The sequence below is a fragment of the Ranitomeya imitator genome, chromosome 1, assembly GCF_032444005.1.
Source record: "Ranitomeya imitator isolate aRanImi1 chromosome 1, aRanImi1.pri, whole genome shotgun sequence".
Classification (NCBI taxonomy): domain Eukaryota; kingdom Metazoa; phylum Chordata; class Amphibia; order Anura; family Dendrobatidae; genus Ranitomeya; species Ranitomeya imitator.
The window spans coordinates 229,382,908-229,406,967 of record NC_091282.1 but is presented as its reverse complement, the minus strand read 5'-3'; positions in this window follow the sequence as shown (position 1 = coordinate 229,406,967).

Genomic DNA, 24,060 nt, shown 5'->3' with positions numbered 1-24,060 from the left:
TTGACCGCAAAGCAATCTTTCCTATCTTCGGTCTGTTCAGTAAGTTGGGCCTCACTTTGCTAAATCTATTTCATCTCTGCGTTTGTATTTTCATCTCAACTAACGGTCGTTATATGTGGGGGGCTGCCTTTTCCTTTGGGGTATTTCTCTGAGGCAAGGTAGGCTTATTTTTCTTTCTTAGGGCTAGCTAGTTTCTCAGGCTGTGCTCGAGGCGCATAGGACTGGTCAGGAGCGCTCCACGGCTACCTTTAGTGTGGTTGGATAGGATTAGGGATTGCGGTCAGCAGAGTTCCCACGTCTCAGAGCTCGTCCTATGTTTTTGGTAATTGTCAGGTCACTTTGTGTGCTCTGAACTTCAAGGTCCATTGTGGTTCTGAATCTCCTGCTCATAACAGTACTGGAGGCCCAAAGTACTAATGCTTCTCAATAGAGGGAAGAGAGAAGTTCTGAGACCATTTTTTTTTCTTTGCACTGTGTTCTGTCTTTCTTTTCCCCTTTACATCAGGGTGGTTCAGAACACAGGTGTGGACATGGACATTCAGGGTCTGTCCTCTTTGATGGATAATCTCGCTATAAATGTACAGAAATGTACAGAATATTCAAGATTTAGTGGTTCAGAATCCTATGTTAGAACCTAAAATTCCTATTCCTGAGTTATTTTCTGGAGATAGAGCTAAGTTTTTGAATTTTAAAAATAATTGTTAACTATTTCTGGCTTTGAAACCCCGCTCCTCTGGTGACCCAGTTCAACAAGTTAAGATCATTATTTCTTTATTACGTGGCGACCCTCAAGATTGGGCATTTTCCCTTGCGCCAGGAGATCCTGCATTATGTAATATTGATGCGTTTTTTCTGGCGCTCGGATTGCTGTACGATGAACCTAATTCAGTGGATCAGGCAGAGAAAAATTTGCTGGCTCTGTGTCAGGGTCAGGATGAGATAGAGATTTATTGTCAGAAGTTTAGAAAGTGGTCCGTGCTCACTCAATGGAATGAATGTGCGCTGGCAGCTATTTTCAGAAAGGGTCTCTCTGAAACCCTTAAGGATGTCATGGTGGGATTTCCTATGCCTGCTGGTCTGAATGAGTCTATGTCTTTGGCCATTCAGATCGGTCGACGCTTGCGTGAGCGTAAATCTGTGCACCATTTGGCGGTATTATCTGAGCATAAACCTGAGCCTATGCAGTGCGATAGGACTTTGACCAGAGCTGAAAGGCAAGAACACAGACGTCAGATTGGGCTGTGTTTCTACTGTGGTGATTCCACTCATGCTATCTCCGATTGTCCTAAGCGCACTAAGCGGTTCGCTAGGTCTGCCACCATTGGTACGGTACAGTCGAAATTTCTTTTGTCCGTTACTTTGATCTGCTCTTTGTATTCCTATTCTGTCATGGCATTTGTGGATTCAGGCGCTGCCCTGAATTTGATGGACTTGGAGTTTGCTAGGCGCTGTGGGTTTGTCTTGGAGCCCTTCCAGTGTCCTATTCCGTTGAGAGGAATTGATGCTACGCCTTTGGCCAAGAATAAGCCTCAGTATTGGACCCAGCTGACCATGTGCATGGCTCCTGCGCACCAGGAGGATATTCGCTTTCTGGTGTTGCATAATCTGCATGATGTGGTCGTGTTGGGGTTGCCATGGCTACAAGTCTATAACCCAGTATTAGATTGTAAATCAATGTCTGTGTCCAGCTGGGGTTGTCATGGGGTACATGGTGATGTTCCATTTCTGTCTATCTTATCATCCACCCCTTCTGAGGTCCCAGAGTTCTTGTCTGATTACCGGGATGTATTCGATGAGCCCAAGTCCAATGCCCTACCTCCGCATAGGGATTGTGATTGTGCTATCGATTTGATTCCTGGTAGTAAGTTTCCTAAGGGTCGACTGTTTAATTTATCTGTACCTGAGCACGCCGCTATGCTGAGTTACGTGAAGGAGTCTTTGGAGAAGGGTCATATTCGCCCGTCATCGTCGCCATTGGGAGCGTGGTTCTTTTTTGTGGCCAAGAAGGATGGTTCGCTGAGACCTTGTATTGATTACCGCCTTCTAAATAAAATTACGGTCAAATTTCAGTACCCCTTGCCGCTGCTGTCTGATTTGTTTGTTCGGATTAAGGGGGCTAGTTGGTTCACCAAGATAGACCTTCATGGTGCATATAATCTTGTGCGTATTAAACGGGGCGATGAATGGAAAACAGCATTTAATACGCCCGAAGGCCATTTTGAGTACCTGGTTATGCCATTCGGGCTTTCTAATGCTCCATCAGTGTTTCAGTCCTTTATGCATGACATCTTCCGAGAGTACCTGGATAAATTCCTGATTATATACTTGGATGATATTTTGGTCTTCTCGGATGATTGGGAGTCTCATGTGAAGCAGGTCAGAATGGTGTTCCAGGTCCTGCGTGCTAATTCTTTGTTTGTGAAGGGGTCAAAGTGTCTCTTTGGTGTTCAGAAGGTTTCATTTTTTCTCCTTCTACTATCGAGATGGACCCTGTTAAAGTTCAGGCCATTTATGATTGGACTCAGCCAACATCTCTGAAGAGTTTGCAGAAGTTCCTGGGCTTTGCTAATTTTTATCGTCGCTTCATCAATAATTTTTCTAGTATTGCTAAACCGTTGACTGATTTAACCAAGAAGGGTGCTGATGTGGTCAATTGGTCTTCTGCTGCTGTGGAAGCTTTTCAGGAGTTGAAGTGTCGTTTTTCTTCTGCCCCTGTGTTGTGCCAACCAGATGTTTCGCTTCCGTTCCAGGTCGAGGTCGATGCTTCTGAAATTGGAGCAGGGGCTGTTTTGTCGCAGAGAAGTTCTGATTGCTCGGTGATGAAACCATGCGCCTTCTTTTCCAGGAAATTTTCGCCTGCTGAGCAAAATTATGATGTTGGCAATCGAGAGTTGCTAGCCATGAATTGGGCATTCGAGGAGTGGCGTCATTGGCTTGAAGGAGCTAAGCATCGCGTGGTGGTCTTGACTGATCACAAGAACTTGACTTATCTCGAGTCTGCCAAACGGTTGAATCCTAGACAGGCTCGTTTGTTGCAGTTTTTCTCCCGTTTTGATTTTGTGGTTTCGTACCTTCCGGGCTCTAAAAATGTGAAGGCGGATGCCCTGTCTAGGAGTTTTGTGCCCGATTCTCCGGGTTTGCCTGAGCCGGCGGGTATTCTCAAAGAGGGGGTAATTTTGTCTGCCATCTCCCCTGATTTGCGGCGGGTGCTGCAAAAATTTCAGGCTAATAGACCTGACCGTTGCCCGGCGGAGAAACTGTTTGTCCCTGATAGGTGGACGAATAAAGTTATCTCTGAGGTTCATTGTTCGGTGTTGGCTGGTAATCCTGGAATCTTTGGTACCAGAGATTTGGTGGCTAGATCCTTTTGGTGGCCGTCTCTGTCGCGGGATGTGCGTTCTTTTGTGCAGTCCTGTGGGATTTGTGCTCGGGCTAAGCCCTGCTATTCTCGTGCCAGTGGGTTGCTTTTGCCCTTGCCGGTCCCGAAGAGGCCTTGGACACATATCTCTATGGATTTTATTTTGGATCTCCCCATCTCTCAAAGAATGTCGGTCATTTGGGTGGTTTGTGATCGCTTCTCTAAGATGGTCCATTTGGTGCCTTTGTCTAAATTGCCTTCCTCCTCTGATTTGGTGCCATTGTTTTTCCAGCATGTGGTTAATTTACATGGCATTCCAGAGAACATCGTTTTTGACTGAGGTTCCCAGTTTGTTTCGAGGTTTTGGCGAGCCCTTTGTGCTAGGATGGACATTGATTTGTCTTTTTCCTCGGCTTTCCATCCTCAGACAAATGGCCAGACTGAACGAACCAATCAGACCTTGGAAACATATCTGAGATGTTTTGTTTCTGCTGATCAGGATGATTGGGTATCCTTTTTGCCTTTGGCTGAGTTCGCCCTTAATAATCGGGCCAGCTCGGCTACTTTGGTTTTGCCGTTTTTCTGCAATTCTGGGTTCCACCCTCGTTTCTCTTCAGGGCAGGTGGAGTCTTCGGACTGTCCTGGTATGGATACTGTGGTGGATAGGTTGCAGCAGATTTGGACTCATGTAGTGGACAATTTGACTTTGTCCCAGGAGAAGGCTCAATGTTTCGCTAACCGCAGGCGCTGTGTGGGTCCCCGACTTCGTGTTGGGGATTTGGTTTGGTTGTCATCTCATTATATTCCTATGAAGGTTTCCTCTCCCAAGTTTAAGCCTCGTTTCATTGGTCCATATAGGATTTCTGAGGTTCTTAATCCTGTGTCTTTTCGTTTGACTCTTCCAGCTTCTTTTTCTATTCATAACGTGTTCCATAGGTCATTGTTGCGGAGATACGTGGCACCTGTGGTTCCATCTCTTGATCCTCCTGCTCCGGTTTTGGTTGAAGGGGAGTTGGAGTATATAGTGGAGAAGATTTTGGATTCTCGTGTTTCGAGACGGAAACTCCAGTATCTGGTTAAGTGGAAAGGTTATGGTCAGGAAGATAATTCCTGGGTCTTTGCCTCTGATGTCCATGCTGCCGATCTGGTTTGTGCCTTTCATGTGGCTCATCCTGGTCGGCCTGGGGGCTCTGGTGAGGGTTCGGTGACCCCTCCTCAAGGGGGGGGTACTGTTGTGAATTCTGTGGCCAAGATCCCTCCTGTGGTCGTGAGTGGTACTTCGGCTGGTTCTGTCTATGAGCTTCCTTTGGTGGATGAGAGTGGTACTGCGGCTTCTGAGTTTCCTTCCTCAGGTGATGAGGTTAAGTCGTTAGGTGCTGCTCTATTTAACTCCACCTAGTGCTTTGATCCTGGCCTCCAGTCAATGTTCTAGTATTGGTCTTGCTTTCTCCTGGATCGTTCCTGTGGCCTGTCTATCCTGCATAAGCTAAGTTTTGCTTGTGTTATTTTTGTTTGCTATTTTTTCTGTCCAGCTTGCTATATTGGTTTTTCTTGCTTGCTGGAAGCTCTGGGACGCAGAGAGAGCACCTCCGTACCGTTAGTCGGTGAGGAGGGTCTTTTTGCCCCCTCTGCGTGGTTGTTTGTAGGGTTTTGTGTTGACCGCAAAGCAATCTTTCCTATCTTCGGTCTGTTCAGTAAGTTGGGCCTCACTTTGCTAAATCTATTTCATCTCTGCGTTTGTATTTTCATCTCAACTCACGGTCGTTATATGTGGGGGGCTGCCTTTTCCTTTGGGGTATTTCTCTGAGGCAAGGTAGGCTTATTTTTCTTTCTTAGGGCTAGCTAGTTTCTCAGGCTGTGCTCGAGGCGCATAGGACTGGTCAGGAGCGCTCCACGGCTACCTTTAGTGTGGTTTGATAGGATTAGGGATTGCGGTCAGCAGAGTTCCCACGTCTCAGAGCTCGTCCTATGTTTTTGGCAATTGTCAGGTCACTTTGTGTGCTCTGAACTTCAAGGTCCATTGTGGTTCTGAATCTCCTGCTCTTAACAAGCCCCCCACATATAATGACTGTGAGTAAAGATGAAAATACAAACACAGAGATGAAATAGATTTTAGCAAAGTGAGGCCCGACTTACTGAATAGACCGAGGATAGGAAAGATAACTTTGCGGTCAGCACAAAAACCTACAAACAACCACGCAGAGGGCGCAAAAAGACCCTCCGCACCGACTAACGGTACGGAGGTGCTCCCTCTGCGTCCCAGAGCTTCCAGCAAGCAAGACAAACCAATATAGCAAGCTGGACAGAAAAAATAGGAAACCAAAGTAACACAAGCAGAACTTAGCATATGCAGGGAAGACAGGCCACAAGAACGATCCAGGAGAGAGCAAGACCAATACTGGAACATTGACTGGAGGCCAGGAACAAAGAACTAGGTGGAGTTAAATAGAGCAGCACCTAACGACTTAACCTCGTCACCTGAGGAAGGAAACTCAGAAGCCACAGCCCCACTCACATCCACCAGAGGAAGCTCATGGACAGAACCAGCCGAAGTACCACTCATGACCACAGGAGGGAGCTTGACCACAAAATTCACAACACTAGCCCTAGAGATAGAAAATAAAGCCTACCTTGCCTCAGAGAAATTCCCCAAAGGTAAAGGAAGCCCCCCACACATATTGACTGTGAGTAAAGATGAAAGTCACAAACGCAGAGATGAAACAGATTTCAGCAAAGGGAGGCCAGACTTACTAAATAGACAGAGGATAGGAAAGGTAACTTTGCGATCAGCACAAAACCCTACAAAAAACCACGCAGAGTGTGCAAAAAAGACCTCCGCACCGACTCACGGTGCAGAGGGGCCATTCTGCATCCCAGAGCTTCCAGCTAGCAAGACAAAATCATGAAAATCAGCTGGACAAGAAAACAGTGAACAAATAATGACTATCAGGAACTTAGCTTCTGCAGGAGAAGGCAGGTCACCAGAGAGATCCAGGAGCGAACAGAACCAATGCAAAAACATTGACAGCTGGCATGGAGTAACGATCTGAGAGGAGTTAAATAGAGCAGCCAACCAAAGGATAAACCACGTCACCTGTGTAAGGAACCTCAGAAGCAGCAGCTTCACTCATAGCCACCAAAGGGAGCCCATAGACAGAACTCGCCGAAGTACCATTCACGACCACAGGAGGGAGTTCGACAACAGAATTCACAACAAAGTGTTCACACTAGGCAGTTAGGTCAGGGACCCATCCAATCCATGAGATTACCTTGACGCTGGTGGATGGGCTCAAAATTTTTGGCCAAATTTTGTGCTAAGCATCTCATGTGTTTTCTTGTAAATTTCAAAAGCCATTAAGCTATTCACATTTCATGTACTTCACATCGATTTTACTTAGTGGAATTTAGTGCAACCGTGTTCTTTATTTGCTATGTGTGTTTTCTCGGTATACTAGTTCTTGGTTCAGTCAGTTTTCCATTACTTACTCTCATATGGACCAGAAATTAATGTTGGATTTATTTGGTGAAAGTACTAGACAACCAGGCAGAGGCAATCGAATATATTAAAAATAATTAGATTTGTATTAGTACAATATAAAACATAACACCATAAGAATAGAAAAAGATAGGAAAAAATAAAAATATGATAGACAATAAACAAGTACAAGTAAGAGGGGGAACGAGTGCGCAAAAATAATTAATCAATCAATTAATAATGTATTATACAATATTTATCCAAATGATGCAATGTAAAACATTAGGTATAAATTAATACAAGTTAAAACAAGACCACAGCATACAAACTGGGGCATAAAGGAATAATGAAAAACGTCCTGTGTGAAATTAATCCATGATCTGATCAAATTTAAGGGAATAAACAAAGAATTTTTTATCAATGAACGCAATTTATAATAAACCACTGATCCGACAGTAACTTGATATATTGCACATAGCTATATTCTTTAGAGAGACTCAAGGCAAAATGCACATAACATTTGTGGTTATGCATGAAATATGATATAGAATACCAACACCTCAGTATATGCATACATGGATAGTTCCAAAGGACAAATCGGAAAATTATAATCATGAATGAAGAAAACACCCGAAATACATCCAATAATTTAAGGTAAAACCAAAACTTTATTTAGACATCTACACAATAAGGTGGTGACAATACCAGAACCTTTTGGGGCACAACACAGGGACAACAAAGCTGCAGAGTATTAAATATTTAAGTAGGAACGGCAATGGAAATGTACTAAAAATTGATGACCAATGTCTATAAATAATGCCAAATATGCTGCCGCTCAAAAGAAAGTACAATTGAGGTACTCAAACAAGGTGCCGTGCAAAATATAAGGTATAAAAATACTACTATAGTGCATATGCTTAAAGTGAGGGGGAAGCCAGCATAATCGCTGAAAAATCCAGTAGTGATAATTGACACGTATATACTGTATATATATATATATATATATATATATATATATATATATATATATGTATATATATATATATTTTTTTTTTGCTGCTCAAAAAAAGCCTCCAGATAAAAACCTTAACGCACGCTGCAGAGTCCCTAAGATGCGCCCGTCCCCGCCTCACGTTTTGGCATCTGCCCTGATCAGGGGGTGGCACCATACAAAGGGAGGGAGGTCCGACAGTAACTTGATATATTGTACATACAGTTGTGGCCAAAAGTATTGACACCCCTGCAATTCTGTCCGATAATACTCAGTTTCTTCCTGGAAATGATTGCAATCACGAATTCTTTGGTATTATTATCTTCATTTAATTTGTCTTAAATGAAAAAACACAAAAAGAATTGTCCTAAAGCCAAATTGGATATAATTCCACACCAAACATATAAAAGGGGGTGGACAAAAGTATTAGCACTGTTCAAAAAATCATGTGATGCTTCTCTGTAGCATACTGTAGCTATAGCTATATTGAATGATGCCCACATAAAAAGGTAGAACTTTTTAATCACATAATGTGAACCAAATAATTCAAGGCAAATAACCACCATGAAAATAGAAGACACAATGCATACTTATAAACCTATGTACTGGGCCTAATGGAAGATGAATACATACCAGCACCAAAGGAGCACATCACATCCCCCTCCACAAATTCCAACACGTGTTTCGCACCACTTCATCAGGGAGTGAGGTGGAGAGGGCAAGAGGTAATTATATACGGCAGCTGGGATGAAGTGCATGGCAAGTACTGTTCTTAACAGGCTTCTAGAGGCAGGACTCATGTCATGTAAAGCTAGAAAAAAGCATTTCATCAATGAGAAGCAAAAAAGAGCCAGGCTGAAGATTGCCAAAGACCATAAGGATTGGACCATAGAGGACTGGAGTTAGGTCATCTTCTCTGATGAGTCTAATTTTCAGCTTTGCCCAACACCTGGTCATCTTATGGTTAGGCGGAGACCTGGAGAGGCGTACAAGCCACAGTGTCTTGCACCCACTTGGAAATTTGGTGGAGGAACGGTGATGATCTGGGGATTCTTCAGCCAGGCTGAAATTGGGCAGGTTGTTCTTTGCGAAGAACGTATGAATCAAGCTGCATACAAGTCCTGGAAAAACAGTTGATTCCTTCTGCTCAGGCAAAGTTCCCCAACTCTGAGGACTGTTTTTTTCCAGCAGGACAATGCACCATGCCACACAGCTAGGTCAATCAAGGTGTAGATGAAGGACCACCACATCAAATCCCTGTCATGGCCAGCCCAATATCCAGACCTGAACCCCATTGAAAACCTCTGGATTGTAATCAAGAGGAAGATGGATAGTTTCAAGCCATCAAGCAAAGAAGAACTGATTAAATTTTTGTACAGGAATGGCATAAGGTCACCCAAAAGCAGTGTCAAAAACTGGTGGAAAGCATGCTAAGATGCATGAAAGCTGTGACTAAAAATCATAGTTATTCCACAAAATATTAATTTCTGAACTCTTTATGAATTATAACAATAGTATTGCTGTTTCTAAATGATTATGAACTTTTTTTTGCACCATTTGAGGTTTTCAAGCAATGCATTATTTTGTTATTTTGACCATTTCCCATTTTTTGAAAATAAATACAAAATGTATTGCCTGGAACTTTGGAGATATGTTGAACTTGTCAGAAGTTTACAGAATAAAAGAACAATTTACATTTTACTCAAAAATATACCTATAATGGGAATAATCAGACATACTGAAAATATTGCAGTGGACTCTTAATTTTTGCCAGAGCTGTATAAATATAAGTGTGTGAGAGAATAGGTGTATTAGTGCACGTGAAAAAAGGAAAGAAAATAATGTAAAATAAATAATGTAATATGATTGCAATTACAAATGTTTTGTTTTACTCATGTTTATTTCCTTTGTGTGTATTGGAACAACAACTAAAAAAAAAAACAGAAAAAAAGCAAATTGTCACAGGATTACCTCGACAGAGAGGAGCCAGAAGATCAGAGTGTCTGATTTCATCAACTCCTGCACTGGTTAGAAGCACTTTGTCTTCATATTAAATCGTGTAAATATCTTTTAGGGGTAAGTTCACACAAGTCGTTTTTGCTGATTTTTTTTTCTGCAGAAAAACCTGATCTTCTTGGCAGGAAAGAAGCTGCGTCAAAAACGCAGGTTTGGGTGCGTTTCTGGTGCTTTTTTTAATGCATTTTTTTCTCTTTGTCCATGCTAATGTCGCTGTATTTTCAGCAGCAAAAACGCCGCAAATAATGATAGCTGCGTTTTTGCTCCTTTTTTGTCAACACTAGGGTTGAGTGAAACGGATCGAACATTTTCAAAAGTCGCCGACTTTTGGCGAAGTCGAGTTTCATGAAACCCGATCCGACCCCTGTGCGGGGTCGGCCATGCGGTACGCGACTTTCGCGCCAAAGTCGCGTTTCAATGACGCGAAAAGCGCCATTTCTCAGCCAATGAAGGTAAACGCAGAGTGTGGGCAGCGTGATGACATAGGTCCTGGTCCCCACCATCTTAGAGAAGGGCATTGCAGTGATTGGCTTGCTGTCTGCGGCGTCACAGGGGCTATAAAGGGGAGTTCCCGCCGACCGCCATGTTACTGCTGCTGATCTGAGCTTAGGGAGAGGTTGCTGCCGCTTCGTCAGAAGCAGGGATAGCGTTAGGCAGGGTCCATTAACCACAAAACCGCTTGTGCTGTAGCGATTTCCACTGCCCAACACCACCTTCGGTGTGCAGGGACAGTGGAAGCTCCTTTTTTTTTTTTTCCTCAGCGCTGTAGCTCATTGGGCTGCCCTAGAAGGCTCCCTGATAGCTGCATTGCTGTGTGTACGCCGCTCTGCAAACCAACTGCTTTTTTCAAAGCACAAATCCTCTTGTTCCTTCCTTTCTGCACAGCTATCTTGTTTGTTTGTCCACACTTTTTATTTAATTTGTGCATCAGTCCACTCCTTATTGCTACCTGCCATACCTGGCTGAGATTACTGCAGGGAGATAGTAATTGAAGGACAGTTCCTTTTTTTTTTTTTTTTTTTTTTTGTGGGAGATTAAGATTGACATTTCTGCTAGAGTGCCATCTCTGTCTGTGTCACCTCTCACTCAGTGGGCCATAGAAAGCCTATTTATTTTTTTGCTTGATTTGGGTTCCAAAATCTACCAGAAAAAATCACAACATCAATCAGTGGGAGAAAAATATTGGCCTCAGGGCTTGTGTGCCACTCCTTTCTCCTGTGTGTGCCATCTCTCACTCAGTGGGCCATAGAAAGCCTATTAATTTTTTTGCTTGATTTGGGTTCTAAATTCTACCTGAAAAAATCAATAAATCAATCAGTGGGAGATTAATATTGGCCTTTGGGCTTGTGTGCCAGTCCTAAGCGTGCCATCTCTCTCTCTCTCTCAGATAGTGGGCCATAGAAAGCCTATTTTTTTATTATTTTATTGGGTTTATAAATTTTCCCTGGAAAAAAAAAAAAGTGGGAGATTAATATTGGCCTCTGGGCTTGTGTGCCAGTCCTGAGCGTGCCATCTCTCTCACAAATAGTGGGCCATAGAAAGCCTATTTATTTTTTTGGTTGATTTGGGTTCATAATTCTACCTGAAAAAATCAATCAATCAATCAGTGGGAGATTAATATTGGCCTTTGGGCTTGTGTGCCAGTCCTAAGCGTGCCATCTCTCTCTCTCAGATAGTGGGCCATAGAAAGCCTATTTATTATTATTTTTTTTATTGGGTTTATAAATTTTCCCTGGAAAAAAAAAAAAATGGGAGATTAATATTGGCCTCTGGGCTTGTGTGCCAGTCCTGAGCGTGCCATCTCTCTCACAAATAGTGGGCCATAGAAAGCCTATTTATTTTTTTGGTTGATTTGGGTTCCTAATTCTACCTGAAAAAATCAATCAATCAATCAGTGGGAGAAAAATATTGGCCTCAGGGCTTGTGTGCCACTCCTTACTCCTGTGTGTGCCATCTCTCACTCAGTGGGCCATAGAAAGCCTATTAATTTTTTTGCTTGATTTGGGTTCTAAATTCTACCTGAAAAAATCATTAAATCAATCAGTGGGAGATTAATATTGGCCTTTGGGCTTGTGTGCCAGTCCTAAGCGTGCCATCTCTCTCTCTCAGATAGTGGGCCATAGAAAGCCTATTTTTTTATTATTTTATTGGGTTTATAAATTTTCCCTGGAAAAAAAAAAAGTGGGAGATTAATATTGGCCTCTGGGCTTGTGTGCCAGTCCTGAGCGTGCCATCTCTCTCACAAATAGTGGGCCATAGAAAGCCTATTTATTTTTTTGGTTGATTTGGGTTCATAATTCTACCTGAAAAAATCAATCAATCAATCAGTGGGAGATTAATATTGGGCTTTGGGCTTGTGTGCCAGTCCTAAGCGTGCCATCTCTCTCTCTCAGATAGTGGGCCATAGAAAGCCTATTTATTATTATTTTTTTTATTGGGTTTAAAAATTTTCCCTGGAAAAAAAAAAATGGGAGATTAATATTGGCCTCTGGGCTTGTGTGCCAGTCCTGAGCGTGCCATCTCTCTCACAAATAGTGGGCCATAGAAAGCCTATTAATTTTTTTGCTTGATTTGGGTTCCAAAATCTACCAAAAAAAATCACTAAATCAATCAGTGGGAGATTAATATTGGCCTCTGGGCTTGTGTGCCACTCCTGACTCCTGTGTGCGTCATCTGTCACTCAGTGGGCCCTAGAAAGCCTATTTTTTGTTTTATTTGTTTTCTAAATTCTCCCTGAAACAATCATTTTATTTTCTTTGGTTTCTAAATTATTCCTGAAAAAAATCATTTTTTTTGTATTTTTTTCTCTCTCAAGTCTCCCTGAAAAAAAAAAAAAAAAAAAAATCTGTAGGAGATTCATATTGCCCCTTCTGCTTGTGTGCCAGTCTTGACTCCTGGGTGTGCCATCTCTCTCTCTCTCCCCAATTGTGGGCCATAGAAAGCCTATTAATTTTTTTGCTTGATTTGGGTTCCAAAATCTACCAAAAAAAATCACTAAATCAATCAGTGGGAGATTAATATTGGCCTCTGGGCTTGTGTGCCACTCCTGACTCCTGTGTGCGTCATCTGTCACTCAGTGGGCCCTAGAAAGCCTATTTTTTGTTTTATTTGTTTTCTAAATTCTCCCTGAAACAATCATTTTATTTTCTTTGGTTTCTAAATTATTCCTGAAAAAAATCATTTTTTTTGTATTTTTTTTTTCTCTCAAGTCTCCCTGAAAAAAAAAAAAAAAAAAATCTGTGGGAGATTCATATTGCCCCTTCTGCTTGTGTGCCAGTCTTGACTCCTGGGTGTGCCATCTCTCTCTCTCTCCCCAATTGTGGGCCATAGAAAGCCTATTAATTTTTTATTTTCTTTGGTTTCTAAATTATTCCTGAAAAAAATCATTTTCTTTGTATTTTTTTTTCTCTCAAGTCTCCCTGAAAAAAAAAAAAAAAAAAAAATCTGTGGGAGATTCATATTGCCCCTTCTGCTTGTGTGCCAGTCTTGACTCCTGGGTGTGCCATCTCTCTCTCTCTCCCCAATTGTGGGCCATAGAAAGCCTATTAATTTTTTTGCTTGATTTGGGTTCCAAAATCTACCAAAAAAAATCACTAAATCAATCAGTGGGAGATTAATATTGGCCTCTGGGCTTGTGTGCCACTCCTGACTCCTGTGTGCGTCATCTGTCACTCAGTGGGCCCTAGAAAGCCTATTTTTTGTTTTATTTGTTTTCTAAATTCTCCCTGAAACAATCATTTTATTTTCTTTGGTTTCTAAATTATTCCTGAAAAAAATCATTTTTTTTGTATTTTTTTTTCTCTCAAGTCTCCCTGAAAAAAAAAAAAAAAAATCTGTGGGAGATTCATATTGCCCCTTCTGCTTGTGTGCCAGTCTTGACTCCTGGGTGTGCCATCTCTCTCTCTCTCCCCAATTGTGGGCCATAGAAAGCCTATTAATTTTTTTGCTTGATTTGGGTTCCAAAATCTACCAAAAAAAATCACTAAATCAATCAGTGGGAGATTAATATTGGCCTCTGGGCTTGTGTGCCACTCCTGACTCCTGTGTGCGTCATCTGTCACTCAGTGGGCCCTAGAAAGCCTATTTTTTGTTTTATTTGTTTTCTAAATTCTCCCTGAAACAATCATTTTATTTTCTTTGGTTTCTAAATTATTCCTGAAAAAAAACATTTTTTTTGTATTTTTTTCTCTCTCAAGTCTCCCTGAAAAAAAAAAAAAAATCTGTGGGAGATTCATATTGCCCCTTCTGCTTGTGTGCCAGTCTTGACTCCTGGGTGTGCCATCTCTCTCTCCCCAATTGTGGGCCATAGAAAGCCTATTAATTTTTTTGCTTGATTTGGGTTCCAAAATCTACCAAAAAAAATAACTAAATCAATCGGTGGGAGATTAATATTGGCCTCTGGGCTTGTGTGCCACTCCTGACTCCTGTGTGCGTCCTCTCTCACTCAGTGGGCCCTACAAAGCCTTTTTTTTTTTTTTTTTCCTAAATTCTCCCTGAAACAATCATTTCATTTTATTTGTTTTATAAATTCTTCTGTAAAAAATAATTTTTTTTTAATTTTTTTTTTTCTGAAGTCTCCCTTTTAAAAAAAACAAACACAAATCAGTGGGAGATAAATATTTACATTTGCGCTTCAGTGACAGTCCTGCGTGTGTGCCATCTCATTTGTTGCCAACAACAACAGAGTGTGTAACATTGTGGCTGATTTTCGTTGTGCTCTCACCCACCTGTAAAGGGGTAGCTAAATCATACTGAAGTTATAGCTCACCGTGTAAGTTGTGTGACAGCAACAAATACCGTTCGTTTGGTAACGTTTTTAAAACAATGAGGAAGTCTGGTGGAAGAGGTCGTGGCCGGGGGCGTTCATTGTCAGCTGGTAATGAGGGTAGTGGTAGTGGTGGAGCATCAGCTGGTCGTGGGAAAAAAAATATTGCACCTAAGTCTGGAGCTGTGGAGCCAGGTTCGTCGTCTGGCTACACAAGGCCTCGAACGCTCACTTTTCTGGGAGTAGGAAAACCGCTTTTAAAGCCGGAGCAGCAAGAGCAAGTTTTGGCTTATCTTGCTGACTCAGCCTCTAGCTCTTTTGCCTCCTCTCGTGAAACTGGTAAATGTCAAAGCAGCGCGTCGTTAGTGGATGTTCACGGTCAGGGACAAGTCGCTTCCTTGTCCTCTTCAGCAAAAACAACAACAGAGAAGAATGCAGCAGGCGACACAACGGGTTACTCCATGGAGCTCTTTACACATACTGTTCCTGGGTTACAAAGTGAAACAGTTAACAGGCCATGCCCATTACAAGTTGAATCGGACATGGAGTGCACAGATGCACAGCCACAGCCAGATTACTATGCTGTTCCTTTGACTCAGACCAGAACATTGCCCTCGCAGTGTATTGATCCAGAATCAGACCCTGATGAGACTATGGTGCCCCGTCACGAAAGCTATACCACCGGCTTACACGGTGACACAGACGAAGTTGCACACGAGATAGAAGAGGAGGTCATAGATGACCCAGTTCTTGACCCCGATTGGCAGCCATTGGGGGAACAGGGTGCAGGCGGCAGCAGTTCTGAAGCGGAGGAGGAGGGGCCGCAGCAGGCATCAACATCGCAACAGGTTCCATCTGCCGGGCCCGTATCTTGCCCAAAACGCGTGGCAAAGCTAAAACCTGTTGGAGGACAGCGTGGCCATCCGGTTAAAGCTCAGTCTGCAATGCCTGAAAAGGTATCCGATGCTAGAAAGAGTGCAGTCTGGCATTTTTTTAAACAACATCCAATTGATCAGCGCAAAGTCATCTGTCAAAAATGTTCCACTACCTTAAGCAGAGGACAGAATCTGAAAAGTCTCAATACAAGTTGCATGCATAGACATTTAACCACCATGCATTTGCAAGCCTGGACTAACTACCAAACGTCCCTTAAGGTTGTAGCACCCTCGGCCAATGAAGCTAGTCAGCAACGCAACATCCCTTCCGGCAGTGTAGGGCCACCATTTTCCGCACCACCTGCAGTATCTGTGCAGGTTTCTTTGCCAGGCCAAAGCCGTCAGGGTCAGGGAATCACCAGTTTCGTAGTAGGAAACACTGCATCTAGGGCACCGGTGGCAACAATACCATCTCCCACCGTCTCTCAGTCTGCCATGTCCACCGACACCCCCGCTAGTTTTACGATCTCCAGCTCTCCAGTCCAGCTCACCCTACATGAGACTATGGTTAGAAAAAGGAAGTACTTATCCTCGCATCCGCGTACACAGGGTTTGAACGCACACATAGCTAGACTAATCTCGTTAGAGATGATGCCCTACCGGTTAGTTGAAAGCGAAGCTTTCAAAGCCCTGATGGACAACACTGTACCACGCTACGAGCTACCCAGTCGACACTTTTTTTCCAGAAAAGCCATCCCAGCCCTCCACCAGCATGTTAAAGAGCGCATCGTCCATGCACTCAGGCAATCTGTGAGCACAAAGGTGCACCTGACAACAGATGCATGGACCAGTAGGCATGGCCAGGGACGTTACGTGTCCATCACGGCACACTGGGTAAATGTGGTGGATGCAGGGTCCACAGGGGACAGCAAGTTTGGGACAGTTCTGCCTAGCCCACGGTCTAGGACACAGTTGGCTGTAGCCGTTCGCACCCCCTCCTCCTCCTCTTCGTCCTCCTGCAGAAGCGAGAGCTCGTCCACAGACCGCAGTCGCACAACCACTCCATCCGCAGCTGCCACTGTTGCACACCAGGTCTCCCATTATGGGGCAGCTACTGGCAAACGTCAGCAGGCTGTATTGGCTATGAAGTGTTTGGGCGACAACAGACACACCGCGGAAGTTCTGTCCGAGTTCTTGCAGAAAGAAACGCAGTCGTGGCTGGGCACTGTAGATCTTGAGGCAGGCAAGGTAGTGAGTGATAACGGAAGGAATTTCATGGCTGCCATCTCCCTTTCCCAACTGAAACACATTCCTTGCCTGGCTCACACCTTAAACCTGGTGGTGCAGTGCTTCCTGAAAAGTTATCCGGGGTTATCCGACCTGCTCCTCAAAGTGCGTGAACTTTGCTCACATATCCGCCGTTCGCCAGTACACTCCAGCCGTATGCAGACCTATCAGCATTCTTTGAACCTTCCCCAGCATCGCCTAATCATAGACGTTGCAACAAGGTGGAACTCAACACTGCACATGCTTCAGAGACTGTGTGAACAGAGGCGGGCTGTTATGTTTTTGTGGGAGGATACACATACACGGGCAGGCAGTAGGATGGCAGACATGGAGTTGTCAGGTGTGCAGTGGTCGAAGATTCAAGACATGTGTCAAGTCCTTCAGTGTTTTGAGGAATGCACACGGCTGGTTAGTGCAGACAACGCCATAATAAGCATGAGCATCCCCCTAATGCGTCTGCTGATGCAAAGTTTGACGCACATAAAGGATCAGGCGTCTGCAGCTGAGGAAGAGGAAAGCCTTGATGACAGTCAGCCATTGTCTGGCCAGGGCAGTGTACAGGACGAGGTAGCGGGCGAAAAGGAGGAGGACGAGGAGGATGATGGGGATGATTATATTTTTAATGAGGAAGCTTTTCCGGGGCCACTGGAAATTGGTGGCGCGGCAAGGCCGGGTTCTGGTTTTTTGAGGGACACAAGTGACGTAGATTTGCCTGAAACTGCCCCTCAACCAAGCACAACCGCAGATTTGAGAACTGGAACTTTGGCCCACATGGCGGATTATGCCTTACGTATCCTCAAAAGGGACACACGCATAACTAAAATGATGAATGATGACGATTACTGGTTGGCCTGCCTCCTTGATCCTCGCTGTAAAGGCAAATTGCAAAATATAATGCCACATGAGAACTTGGAACTAATATTAGCAACCAAACAATCAACTCTTGTTGACCGTTTGCTTCTGGCATTCCCTGCACACAGCGCCCGTGATCGTTCTCACACGAGCTGCAGGGGCCAGCAGACCAGAGGAGTTAGAGGGGCAGAAATCAGAAGTGGCGTTGGCCAGAGGGGTTTTCTGACCAGGTTGTGGAGTGATTTTGCTATGACCGCAGACAGGACAGGTACTGCAGCATCAATTCAAAGTGACAGGAGACAACATTTGTCCAGTATGGTTACAAACTATTTTTCATCCCTTATCGATGTTCTCCCTCAACCGTCATTCCCATTTGATTACTGGGCATCAAAATTAGACACCTGGCCAGAATTGGCAGAATATGCATTGCAGGAGCTTGCTTGCCCGGCAGCTAGTGTCCTATCAGAAAGAGTATTCAGTGCTGCAGGTTCAGTACTAACAGAAAAAAGGACTCGTCTGGCTACCCAAAATGTAGATGATCTAACCTTCATTAAAATGAACCACAACTGGATTTCGAAATCTTTTGCCCCACCTTGCCCGTCTGACACCTAGCTTTCCTATGAAAAGGTCTTGCCTGTGGACTATTCTGAATGCCTTTTCCAATCTCGTAATTTTCAGCACCTGATTGTCCAGCATACGACATGTTTACACCTCACTAAATGGCCAAACTCCCCACACGGGGCCGTGGTATCGACACTTGGCGACAGCACCCGTGAGAGTGCAGTTTGTCTGAAGAGGTGGGTGAGCCCGCTTTTGGTCGACGGCACTGCCACTGGGTCCCTCCTAGTACAATAAAGTGTCTCTGGCGGTGGTGGTGCGCACCCAACGTCAGACACACCGTTGTAATATGAGGGGCCCTGGGCCTGTACCGCCGGCCACAAGACAGTTTCCCCCCACCCCAGCTCAAACAGTGCTCTACCACTTGCAAAATTATCTCACAGCTCCACCAATGTTTAGTCTATGCGCTGACATCCTTCAATGCCTGCCACTGACAATACCATTGTATTGACATTTTTGTTATGTTAGGCCTTCGATGCCTGTCTGTGGTCACTCCTTCCACTAGGCCTCCACTGACCACACCACTGCTGCCCGTGTACCCCTGGAACCAATTTAAAATTGCCTACAGCCATGTGTTATTATTTTAGGCCTTCGATGCCTGTCTGCGGTCACTCCTTCCACTAGGCCTCTACTGACCACACCACTGCTGCCAGTGTACCCCTGGAACCAATTTAAAATTGCCTACAGCCAGCCCAATTTTTTTATTTTAGGCCTTCGATGCCTGTCTGCGGTCCATTCTTTCAACTACTACTACACTGACCAGGGCACTGCTGCCCGTGTACCCCTGGAACCAATTTAAAATTGCCTACAGCCATGTGTTATTATTTTAGGCCTTCGATGCCTGTCTGCGGTCACTCCTTCCACTAGGCCTCCACTGACCACACCACTGCTGCCCGTGTACCCCTGGAACCAATTTAAAATTGCCTACAGCCATGTGTTATTATTTTAGGCCTTCGATGCCTGTCTGCGGTCACTCCTTCCACTAGGCCTCCACTGACCACACCACTGCTGCCCGTGTACCCCTGGAACCAATTTAAAATTGCCTACAGCCATGTGTTATTATTTTAGGCCTTCGATGCCTGTCTGCGGTCACTCCTTCCACTAGGCCTCCACTGACCACACCACTGCTGCCCGTGTACCCCTGGAACCAATTTAAAATTGCCTACAGCCATGTGTTATTATTTTAGGCCTTCGATGCCTGTCTGCGGTCACTCCTTCCACTAGGCCTCTACTGACCACACCACTGCTGCCCGTGTACCCCTGGAACCAATTTAAAATTGCCTACAGCCAGCCCAATTTTTTTATTTTAGGCCTTCGATGCCTGTCTGCGGTCCATTCTTTCAACTATTACTACACTGACCAGGGCACTGCTGCCCGTGTACCCCTGGAACCAATTTAAAATTGCCTACAGCCATGTGTTATTATTTTAGGCCTTCGATGCCTGTCTGCGGTCACTCCTTCCACTAGGCCTCTACTGACCACACCACTGCTGCCCGTGTACCCCTGGAACCAATTTAAAATTGCCTACAGCCAGCCCAATTTTTTTATTTTAGGCCTTCGATGCCTGTCTGCGGTCCATTCTTTCAACTACTACTACACTGACCAGGGCACTGCTGCCCGTGTACCCCTGGAACCAATTTAAAATTGCCTACAGCCATGTGTTATTATTTTAGGCCTTCGATGCCTGTCTGCGGTCACTCCTTCCACTAGGCCTTCACTGACCACACCACTGCTGCCCGTGTACCCCTGGAACCAATTTAAAATTGCCTACAGCCATGTGTTATTATTTTAGGCCTTCGATGCCTGTCTGCGGTCCATTCTTTCAACTACTACTACACTGACCAGGGCACTGCTGCCCTTGTACCCCTGGAACCAATTTAAAATTGCCTACAGCCATGTGTTATTATTTTAGGCCTTCGATGCCTGTCTGCGGTCACTCCTTCCACTAGGCCTCCACTGACCACACCACTGCTGCCCGTGTACCCCTGGAACCAATTTAAAATTGCCTACAGCCAGCCCAATTTTTTTATTTTAGGCCTTCGATGCCTGTCTGCGGTCCATTCTTTCAACTACTACTACACTGACCAGGGCACTGCTGCCCGTGTACCCCTGGAACCAATTTAAAATTGCCTACAGCCATGTGTTATTATTTTAGGCCTTCGATGCCTGTCTGTGGTCACTCCTTCCACTAGGCCTCCACTGACCACACCACTGCTGCCCGTGTACCCCTGGAACCAATTTAAAATTGCCTACAGCCAGCCCAATTTTTTTATTTTAGGCCTTTGATGCCTGTCTGCGGTCCATTCTTTCAACTACTACTACACTGACCAGGGCACTGCTGCCCGTGTACCCCTGGAACCAATTTAAAATTGCCTACAGCCATGTGTTATTATTTTAGGCCTTCGATGCCTGTCTGTGGTCACTCCTTCCACTAGGCCTCCACTGACCACACCACTGCTGCCTGTGTACCCCTGGAACCAATTTAAAATTGCCTACAGCCATGTGTTATTATTTTAGGCCTTCGATGCCTGTCTGCGGTCACTCCTTCCACTAGGCCTCCACTGACCACACCACTGCTGCCCGTGTACCCCTGGAACCAACAGCAGAAAATATAAAAATAAGTATTTTGCTTATAAAAAAGAAAATACAGGAGAGATATCAAATGCAGACATTTTAACATTAAAAACAAACACACAACTAAAATCTGGTGCAGTACTAAAAATGGCCACCAGCTACAATTACTTTCTCCTGCAAGTAGTTAACTGAAAGGTTTTTTAAATTGAAAACACAGATATGGCATCCACCGAGTGTTGTCCTGTCGCGTCTTCTTTATATTATTGCCGAGAAGATGCAAAACAATGAAAATAATAAAATCATTAATTACCAAAATAATAGAGAAAGTCAACACCACATTGCAAATAAACATTCATTCCAAATAAAGAAGCAGGGCGCGTCCGAGGGTGAGTATATACCTAATAAGAATATAATCACCCTCGGACGCGCAATGTTTATTTCCAACAGCCTTCCTTCCTAAGAATCAGCCCTTCCGTGGTGTAGAGAGACGTTGTGTTACACTCCAAGGTGTTCCCCAGGTTGCCTTTCCTGAGCTTCGATCTTCCGGCTCTCGTTTAGTAGTTGTTGGAAACTACGCTGCATTAGGCCTTCAAATTGGGTATGGGGTGTAGAGAGATGGTGTGTTCCACTCCAAGGTGTTCCCCAGGTTGCCTTTCCTGAGCTTCGATCTTCCGGCTCTCGTTTAGTAGTTCTTGGAAACTACACTGCATTAGGCCTTCAAATTGGGTATGGGGTGTAGAGAGAGGGTGTGTTACACTCCAAGGTGTTCCCCAGGTTGCCTTTCCTGAGCTTCGATCTTCATGCTCTCGTTTAGTAGTTGTCGGAAACTACGCTGCATTAGGCCTACAAATTGGGTATGGGGTGTAGAGAGAGGGTTTGTTACACTCCAAGGTGGTCCCCAGGTTGCCTTTCCTGAGCTTCGATCTTCCGGCTCTCGTTTAGTAGTTGTTGGAAACTACGCTGCATTAGGCCTTCAAATTGGGTATGGGGTGTAGAGAGAGGGTGTGTTACACTCCAAGGTGTTCCCCAGGTTGCCTTTCCTGAGCTTCGATCTTCCGGCTCTCGTTTAGTAGTTCTTGGAAACTACACTGCATTAGGCCTTCAAATTGGGTATGGGGTGTAGAGAAAGGGTGTGTTACACTCCAAGGTGTTCCCCAGGTTGCCTTTCCTGAGCTTCGATATTCCGGCTCTCGTTTAGTAGTTGTTGGAAACTACACTGCATTAGGCCTACAAATTTGGTATGGGGGAAACATTGGCGCATCTGCGGTCCCTCCTTCCTCTAGGCCTCCACTGACCTGTCTACTGCTGCCCGTGTTCCCCTGGAACCAATTTTAAATTGCCTACAGGCAGCCCAATTTATTATGTTAGGGCTTCGAAGCCTGTCTGCGGTCCCTCCTTCCACTAGGCCTCCACTGACCTGTCTACTGCTGCCCGTGTACCCCTTGAACCAACATCATAAAATAAAAAAAAAAGTATTTTGCTTATAAAAAAGAAAATACTGGTGAGATATCAAATGCAGACATTTTAACATTAAAAACAAACACACAACTAAAATCTGGTACAGTACTAAAAATGGCCACCAGCTACAATTACTTTCTCCTGCAAGTAGTTAACTGAAAGGTTTTTTAAATTGAAAACACAGATATGGCATCCACCGAGTGTTGTCCTGTCGCGTCTTCTTTATATTATTGCCGAGAAGATGCAAAACAATGAAAATAATAAAATCATTAATTACCAAAATAATAGAGAAAGTCAACACCACATTGCAAATAAACATTCATTCCAAATAAAGAAGCAGGGCGCGTCCGAGGGTGAGTATATACCTAATAAGAATATAATCACCCTCGGACGCGCAATGCTTATTTCCAACAGCCTTCCTTCCTAAGAATCAGCCCTTCCGTGGTGTAGAGAGACGTTGTGTTACACTCCAAGGTGTTCCCCAGGTTGCCTTTCCTGAGCTTCGATCTTCCGGCTCTCGTTTAGTAGTTGTTGGAAACTACGCTGCATTAGGCCTTCAAATTGGGTATGGGGTGTAGAGAGATGGTGTGTTCCACTCCAAGGTGTTCCCCAGGTTGCCTTTCCTGAGCTTCGATCTTCCGGCTCTCGTTTAGTAGTTCTTGGAAACTACACTGCATTAGGCCTTCAAATTGGGTATGGGGTGTAGAGAGAGGGTGTGTTACACTCCAAGGTGTTCCCCAGGTTGCCTTTCCTGAGCTTCGATCTTCATGCTCTCGTTTAGTAGTTGTTGGAAACTACGCTGCATTAGGCCTTCAAATTGGGTATGGGGTGTAGAGAGAGGGTTTGTTACACTCCAAGGTGTTCCCCAGGTTGCCTTTCCTGAGCTTCGATCTTCCGGCTCTCGTTTAGTAGTTGTTGGAAACTACGCTGCATTAGGCCTTCAAATTGGGTATGGGGTGTAGAGAGAGGGTGTGTTACACTCCAGGTTGTTCCCAAGGTTGCCTTTCCTGAGCTTCGATCTTCCGGCTCTCGTTTAGTAGTTCTTGGAAACTACACTGCATTAGGCCTTCAAATTGGGTATGGGGTGTAGAGAGAGGGTGTGTTACACTCCAAGGTGTTCCCCAGGTTGCCTTTCCTGAGCTTCGATCTTCCGGCTCTCGTTTAGTAGTTCTTGGAAACTACACTGCATTAGGCCTACAAATTGGGTATGGGGTGGAGAGAGATGGTGTGTTCCACTCCAAGGTGTTCCCCAGGTTGCCTTTCCTGAGCTTCGATCTTCCGGCTCTCGTTTAGTAGTTCTTGGAAACTACACTGCATTAGGCCTTCAAATTGGGTATGGGGTGTAGAGAGAGGGTGTGTTACACTCCAAGGTGTTCCCCAGGTTGCCTTTCCTGAGCTTCGATCTTCATGCTCTCGTTTAGTAGTTGTCGGAAACTACGCTGCATTAGGCCTACAAATTGGGTATGGGGTGTAGAGAGAGGGTTTGTTACACTCCAAGGTGTTCCCCAGGTTGCCTTTCCTGAGCTTCGATCTTCCGGCTCTCGTTTAGTAGTTGTTGGAAACTACGCTGCATTAGGCCTTCAAATTGGGTATGGGGTGTAGAGAGAGGGTGTGTTACACTCCAGGTTGTTCCCAAGGTTGCCTTTCCTGAGCTTCGATCTTCCGGCTCTCGTTTAGTAGTTCTTGGAAACTACACTGCATTAGGCCTTCAAATTGGGTATGGGGTGTAGAGAGAGGGTGTGTTACACTCCAAGGTGTTCCCCAGGTTGCCTTTCCTGAGCTTCGATCTTC